Below are 8,674 nucleotides of genomic sequence, written 5' to 3'. Positions count from 1 at the left end.
CATGCTGTAACCATGCAGTCACCTAATCTGACAGCTTTATTAAAATTATAGAAATGCCCCCTTGATGCTGCTCAGGTTAAGGGTTTTGTCAGCATTTCACTTAGACTTTTGTTTAGATCTTTAGAACTCAGCTGTAAAAAATTACTGTTGTTATATGCCTGTCATACAACATGTTGGACCTGGTGTGATTATTTAATCTTTAGAGGATAGAGAAGAGGAAAGGTAGTCTCCCTCCCCTTAATAAATCCATAATTTTCATTTTCAGTGATTATTCTGGGATTTGACATGCATTTACACAACAATAAATTAAATATGTCAAAACCAAAGTATTCTAAATCTGCTGGAATGATTTAATCTACTTGGTGAAACTCGTATTTATTATTATTATTATAGGGAGGTCAAGGCCTTTGCTTTGCATGGGCCTTAAGGCATCCCAGGGGAGGTCATGGTCAATAAAGAAAGGCTTATACAATATTCTTGGACATTCTGCTTTGCCTGATGGCTATCTCCAAAATAACATTTTCCTTTAGACAGCCAGCCAGCCAGCCAGAAATGGCCAAAATCTTTATTTGTAAGCTTCCCAGCATGTACAAGACTCTGGAGATATATCACTTTTGTCCATAATGAACACACAATGAAAACACTTAAATATGGGTTTTATGTATGTGAGTTTCTGGATTCCGTTTGCTGCATCTGCAATCCAAAGGTAGCAAGGCTGTAAAATATTTGGCCTGAGATGGTGAGTTACTGCTAGCAAGATGATGTTCTTCAGGATTGCGCAAATAGTCTGAGTTAGTACAAGACAGGCACTTAACAGTGCCATCCTTAGCAGAGTTACACCCTTAAGAATAGAACAAAGTAGGAGTCAGGTAGCACCTTTAAGACCAATGAAGTTTTATTCAGAATGTAAGCTTTCGTATCCATGCATATTTCATCAGACAATGGAATGGGGTACAGTGAGCAGAGCTATTTATATCTGGTGGGCAGTGGTTAAGAATGCAAAGTGGTACAAAATTAGAATCCAACGGCAACTAACTTTTCTAACTTTGTACAGTGAGCAGAGCTAGTTATAGCTGGTGGGCAATGGTTAAGAATGCAAAGTGATACAAAGTTAGAATCCAATGGCAACTAACTTTTCTAACTTTGTACCACTTTGCATTCTTAACCACTGCCCATTGTACTCCATTCCATTGTCTGAAGAAGTATGCATGCATACAAAAGCTTACATTCTGAATAAAACTTTGTTGGTCTTAAAGGTGCTACTGGACTCCTACTTTGTTCTACTGCTTCAGAGCAGCACGGCTGCCCACCTGGATTTACCCTTAAGAATACTGATTTCAGTGGATTTAGAAGGGTATAACTCTGCTTAGATAGATTCCTGACATTTCCCTAGCATTGGAAATAGTCCTGATTTGGTGATGCTTTCAAAATACTTTATTTACTTTCTGTATCATCAGTCCACTTTAGACAAGGTAAGTAAAACAGTGAGCCAAGATAAAATAGCTATAGCAAAGCAACAACAACAAAAAATAATTTGTACAGTGGACCTTTCTGTCAAGGAAGACTGCTGAAACAAGGATGCCAACCTCCTCCCAGAACTACAGTTGATCTCCAGGCTACATAGAATAATCCTTATGGAGGAAGTGGCAGCTTCAGAGGGCAGACTTTATGGTATGCTATAGATTCTAGTTGAAATCCTTCCCCAAATTACCCCTCCACCAAATCTTCAGGGATTTCTCAGGCCAAAGTTGGCAACCCTCTCTGAAGCCATCAGCTTTTAAAAAAATAACTATAATATGAAGTGCTACCATCTGCTGCTTAGCACATATTAATAGTTATGAACACACTGATGTGACCAGCTTAAGGCAAGTATTCCTTGTGGCCCTTACCAACCAGCACAGAACTTCAATTACCACAATAGAGGGCAGGCCCAAGAAAAGCCCTCTTATAATCAGCTAGAGTTCCCGGTGACCAACCGTCTGAAAAGCAGAACTGCCAACATAGTAATGGTATAGCACCGTGGAATAGTTTTTAAATTTTTAATTGTATTAATGTTTTATAGATTTTATTGACTTATTGTTTTAATCGTGTAAATGACTGTTGTAAGCTGCCCTGAGTCCGCTTGCGGAGAGGGCGGGATAAAAATCTAATGTAAATAAAATAATAATACTTCTATATCAACCATGTGATATCACCAACTGCCAGCAGGTGAAGGAGGAGCCAGCCCTTTAGTTTCTATTTAGTATTAACATATCTGAAAGCAATTCACATGATATAATAAGGTAAGAGAGATAGAAATGTAATTAACTGTGCTAGCCCAGTATGAAGACAGATAGGTAAAGGTACCACCAGAGTTATCAGATTTGGTGCCATGCAAAATGCACAAATTAAAAAGAGAAAGCAACACCAAAAAACGTACACCAGATTTGTTAACAACCGTATTGTGGGAAGATCAGTCAAGCAGACAGGCTTGTTCTGCAATTAAGGTCTTAACATCAGCCAATAAGCCTGCAGAGCCAGAGCCAATCCTGGCATTAAAATCACCACATAGAACAACTTGAGCATTAGAAAAATGACTACTCAGAATATCAAGAGTATCAGACAAAAGCTCCCCAAAAGTCTTCTTATTCTGTGATGGTAGCTTAGGGGGACTGTAAACATTTGTAAATAAAAGCAGCAGCATCCACCTGTCCAAACTGGATATTGTTTACCTAGACTTCCAGAAAACTTTTGATAAAGTTCCTCATGAAAGGCTCCTTAGTAAGCTCGAGAGTCATGGAGAAAAAGGACAGGTCCTCTTGTAGATCAAAAACTGGCTAATTAATAGGAAGTAGAGAGTGAGTATAAATGGGCAGTCTTCGCAGTGAAGGATGATAAGCAGTAGAGTGCCGCAGGGCTCAGTATTGGGTCCCATGCTCTTTAACTTGTTCATAAATGATTTGGAGTTGAGAGTAAGCAGTGAAGTGGCCAGGTTTGCTGATGACACTAAATTATTCAGGGTGGTGAGAACCAGGATTGTGAGGAACTCCAAAGGGATCTGTTGAGGCTGGGTGAGTGGGGGTCAACGTGGCAGATGAGGTTCAATGTGGCCAAGTGCAAAGTAATGCACATTGGGGCCAAGAATCCCAGCTACAAATACAAGTTGATGGGGTGTGAACTGGCAGAGACTGACGAAGAGAGAGTTCTTGGGGTAGATAACTCACTGAAAATGTCAAGACAGTGTGCAATTGCAAGGAAAAAAGGCCAACACCATGCTGGGAATTATAAGGACGGGAATTGAAAACAAATCAGCCAGTATCATAATGCCCCTCAAGCTGAAGGGTTATAAACCACCTAATAACCATCCACATCTTTTCTTTTTAAAGGCTCTACCTTTAGGACTTCCTGCCAATTCCAAGATACCTCCCATTTCCTTTCCCTCCAAAACCCAACTGGAAGTTAAATCTAGGGTTGCCAATCCCCAGGTGGGGGCAGGGGATCCCCCGGTTTGGAGACCCTTCCCCCGCTTCAGGGTCGTCAGAAAGCAGGGGGAGGGGAGGGAAATGTCTGCTGGGAACTCTATTGTTCCCTATGGAGATTTATTCCCATAGAAAATCATGGAGAATTGATCTGCAAGTATCTGGGGCTCTGGGGGGGGCTGTTTTTGGGGGTAGAGGCACCAAATTTTCAGTATAGCATCTAGTACCTCTCCCCAAAATACCCCCCAAGTTTCAAAAAGATTGGACCAGAGGGTCCAATTCTATGAGCCCCAAAAGAAGGTGCCCCTATCCTTCATTATTTCCTATGGAAGGAAGGAATTGAAAAGGTGTGCCGTCCCTTTAAATGTGATGTCCAGAACTCCCTTTGGAGTTCAATTATGCTTGTCACAGCCTTGATCTTGGCTCCACCCCTAATGTCTCCTGACTCCACCCCCAAAGTCTCCTGGCTCCACCCCAAAGTCCCCAGATATTTCTTGAATTGGACTTGGCAACCCTAGTTAAATCACAACTATCCCTCCCCTCCAACATTCCATTCAGTGTAATCTGATTGGTATGAGCTGAATGGGAAGAAAAGAGGGCAGAATCTGTTGGTGTTCCTTCTGCCCCCCCCCCGCCCCACTGAAACAATGACTTAGAAGACAAAATTGTTGTGACTGTCTAGCAGCCCCCAAGAACCACCACTGAGAGTTCAGGGGGAATTCTTTTCTTAAAGCTAGTGGGGTAGTTTCAGTTAATTTGGGGTTATAATTCCACAATGCATTTTTAAAAAAAGATTTCGGATGCTTTTGGAACCCTGGAACTGCCCTCAGGTTTGTAGAGATGTCGCCTCAGTCAGTCCATGGCTCCGTTTTGTGACTGTATTATATCTTCTATCATGCAGTTCAAAAGTAGGTATATTGATGCAACTTTTTATTTATTTTGAACATTTGCATGCTGCCTTGCCAGAGTCTTATTTGTTGACGTTTTTTGGAGCTGCCCAGAAACATATTAATGAAAAAGCAGGACAAATAAATATTTCCCCTAGAGCAGAACATTAAGATCTAAGGGCTTTTTCATGCACTTCTATGGACTCCAGTGCAGCCTGCCTTCTCCACCACAGAAAAATTTGACTTTTTTCAGGGCTGGGAAGCTAATGTCCTTAATACAGGAAAAGCAATTGACAAAGCAGTACTTTAAATTGCATGCCTCAGCATTAGCTTCTCTCACCACTCCCTATGAATTAGCATTGCAAAGTGTCATAGAGTGGTGAGTGAGAAGTGCAGCAAACTGAAGTGGGAAACAGCAAGATTGGGTATCTGCTCAGTGAATGAAATGTGCAGCCAAGGGGGAAGAAAATGAAATGGTAAGACAACCTATGTCCGAAGGAAGAGATTTGGATGATAGAGCTGGGAAATATAGAGGCAGCAGTGACCACATGTGAGAGGATTTTAGAGGGCGAGCAGTGGCATGTGGAAAGAGGGTTTAGATAGTAGGGGAGAGGATCATGGGCATGATAATGTGCTCTCACCTGTGTTTAGTCACATTCACTTTGAGATTTCCTCCACTTGCCTCTCAAGTCCATCTGCTCAACTATTTCATTTGGTATAGTAAAGTTTAGTTACAGTCATTGATCATGACTAGATCTTTGCTATCAGTTGTGCTGATAGATTGGATTTGTCCTGGGTTGGAGGAATGAAGAATGATAAGAAATAATAGTGTGTAAAATCCAAAGCATGGTTGAGAAGATATCATAAGGACTTTGTAGACCAAAAGCCTATTGAGACCAAAAGCAGAAACATGCAGTAGCCCACCGGGTACCACAAAGCACCCTGTTTCAGAGGAGGACAGAGTAACATAAATAGAAAAGACATGCACTACCAAAAAGATGTCTACAGATGAAACAGTTGCACCTGATTTCAACAATCAGTGTGGGGGAAAGAACTGTTTTTCTATAAGTTTAAAAGATGGAGCCTGTGAGAATGTGTGCTTTCTCTTCTCTTCCAGGATGAATTTTCATATACAATTCTGCTTTGCAAAATCAGTTGCTCTTTCCCACGCAAAGTTCACTCTTTTGCAGCTAGTGTTATTTTTATCCCCCCAAATTACTGCCAACATTTAAACACAAGAGAGGAGTGAAAAGCAGTTGAGAGACAGGAGTCACAGACCTTTCAAAAAATTAGTTGCTGCTGTTGCCATGACCAACCTCCCCCCTCCATGAGCAAGAAGAGGTGCAGTGGATTCTATTTCTTGGCACAAACTGGAAGTCCTGGTGCGTACAAAGGCACTGCTCGGTTCTTTAGACATATTCCAAGCCTGGAGTCTGTTTTTCGTCTGATACAGGACTGGTGAGCTGTATTAAAGATACTTTTTAAAAAAAGAATCTGCAAAATGGTTAATGAAATTCAAATCATGACAGTATTGTCCATTGTGGTGGGATGTTACAGTATTTAAATCACCATTCATGCTCACCAAATTATTAGAATCACAGGAATCTAAGCAACTTGGAGGTGATAATTAGAAGGGAAATGAATTTGTTTAGTTTTGAGTAATGATCTGTTGAGTTGTAAGCTTGTGATCAGCTTGGCTTACTTATATGTCCCCTAAAGTATAATGTCCATTTTTAAGAGATGCTGATAGAGGACTTTCAATACTCACTGTGTCTGTAGCATAAGATCTATCACTCAATTTGCAAGATATTTTTAAAAATATGCTAGGGCACTGTTGAGATGTTGGCTTAAAATTGCTAATTTAACAAACAAGGGAAACTGAGAAAAGGGTCTTTTCAGATAGACTACTTCTACATCTTTGTTATTCCTCTTTCTCATAATTCCCAGGGCCCCAGTTGCTAGAATTAATCACAGCCCTTGTTAATTTCTAGAGATGCAGCAGTGGCCTCTCCAGCTTTCATTGTACTTATTTACAATATTGCTACTCTGTTCTAATTCCTCTGAAACACAGCGGTAAATCCTGCACCTCTTAAAGAATATGATCTTATCAGAATATTAAACTCATTCTCTGTGTAAAGCTGCTCTCTTTGTGGATGAGATGGGAAGGAAGAAAAATAATGGAGAAGGGAAGAATCAGAGCTGTCCCCCTCCATCTCTTGTGAAGCTAGAGAGAGACCTCTCTGGGATGGTGGAAAAATATAAAATGACAACTACTTCATAGGTTTCCAGAAGTATTCACAAAACTGTAGGCTAGTTAAATCAGCACTTGTGGAGGACAAACTTAAAGGAATAATACATCCCATCTTCCCATTCCACTACGGAAGACGTTCGAGCTATTGAAAGTGACCAGAGCATTGTTTTATGTTACATCCTGTACTCTGGTCATGGACTGTAATAACCTATTTGATTTGATTTGACCAGAACATTGTTAGACTAGACAAATCCAGGAACATTTGTCTTGTCTTTATGAGCCTTGGTCTCCAGACATTCTGAAACCCAAACAGGACAGGAGCTAGTGAAGTTTACAGTGCAATTCTATGTAGATCTAAGCCCTTTGCATACAGTTGTACTTTATCTAACATATAGACTACCCTAAAAGAAAGTTTTTATAATGTTAAAGGTAGAAGCAACATTGAATATTAGGTACAATAATTTCCTCTCCCTTTTATAGTATTTGATCCAGTTTCTATAGTCAGCATATTCAAGTGATAAAGCTTTGCGAGGACTGTACAAAATTAAACTGGATTTGCGTATGTGCACACATTTTTTTCTGTGCACACACAGGGTGATTTAAAAAAAAAAAGAGGCATGAAAAGTTTGCCCTTTGATCAGCAGTCTGAAGTGGTACAATCCAGGAAATCTTTATCATATATAGATGATCCAGATATACCTATTGCTGTGAAGATTATAACTGAACCATGTAAACCTATGCTGAAGAATAAGAACATCCTGTCAAGTCACAACTGGCTCATGGCGACCCCAGCCGTGGGGCATTCAAGGCAAGAGATGAGCAAAGAAAGTTCACCATTGCTTTCCTCCATGTAGCAGTCTTCCTTGGTGTTCTGCCATCCAAGCACTGACCATAGCTGACCTTGCTTAGCTCCAAAGGCCTAATAAGCTCAGGCCAAACTGGCCTATGCAGGTTAGGGAAACCGAAGGTAAACCTAATTCTCTTTCAGCAGATTCATCCTGCCACTCCCTTCTGCTAACAGAGGGGCCTTGCTCTGACTGAGGATGTATCACCCAGACCAGTGGTTCTCAAACTTTTTGAAGTGGAATTATTTGTAAACTTCCTGTAACTTGGCATCCACTCACAAAGTAAATCTAAGCGACTTTATTCTTACTCAAAATAAAAGAAGACATTGGATTTATATTCCACCCTCCACTCAAAAGTCTCAGAGTGGGTCACAATCTCCTTTATCTCCCTCCCCCACAACAGACACCCTGTGAGGTGGGTGGGGCTGAGAGGACTCTCACAGCAGCTGCCCTTTCAAGGACAACCTCTGCCAGAGCTATGGCTGACCCAAGGCCATGCCAGCAGGTGCAAGTGGAGGAATGGGGAATCAAACCTGGTTCTCCCAGATAAGAGTCCACACACTTAACCACTACACCAAACTGGCTCTCTAAAATGCAGGAATCGGATCAGTAAACATTTAATAAATTTATATTTTATTTTTCATCCATTTTGTGTTAATAAATGTAACTCCAAATAGCAAGCCATATTTCATGGCGACTTCACACATTATGCAGCGGCAATCCCACATGTGCCATCATGGACCCTCCCAGAGAACACTCTCCCAGCTCACCTTATTCTGCCTCCTCCCTCCTGGCCTTGCTGTTTGAAAAGCAAGTTGGCACCTGGAGTGCCTTCTAACAGCTACATTTGGTTAACCAACTTCTCCTTTCTTAGGCTCAAGCAAACTGGCTACACTGATTTGTCCTTCTATAATCTCATGGCTGAATTACTTTTAATAGGTTCTATGCTGGGCTGTCTTTGAAGACAACCAGGACTTTTCTTGAGCAGGAATGCACAGGAACGCAGGATTCAAATGCTGCAAGGATTTCCAAGAGATCTATTAATTTCCTCTCAAAACTAAACCTGGCCATTTAGATCATGTTCCGAGGGCCCAGTTATGAATAAACAGCTGTATCACGTACAGAATGTTTGAAATAAGCCATTCTTTGACAGCAAGCTAGGTGATCTTTGTGAAATCACCTCAATTAACTTATTAACGCATCAATAAGGTTACTAAGTATTCAGGGGCCACA

The sequence above is a fragment of the Heteronotia binoei genome, chromosome 1 (genome assembly GCF_032191835.1).
Source record: "Heteronotia binoei isolate CCM8104 ecotype False Entrance Well chromosome 1, APGP_CSIRO_Hbin_v1, whole genome shotgun sequence".
Lineage (NCBI taxonomy): Eukaryota > Metazoa > Chordata > Lepidosauria > Squamata > Gekkonidae > Heteronotia > Heteronotia binoei.
The sequence above is the reverse complement of the archived record's forward strand: the minus strand, read 5'-3'. Positions refer to the sequence as shown.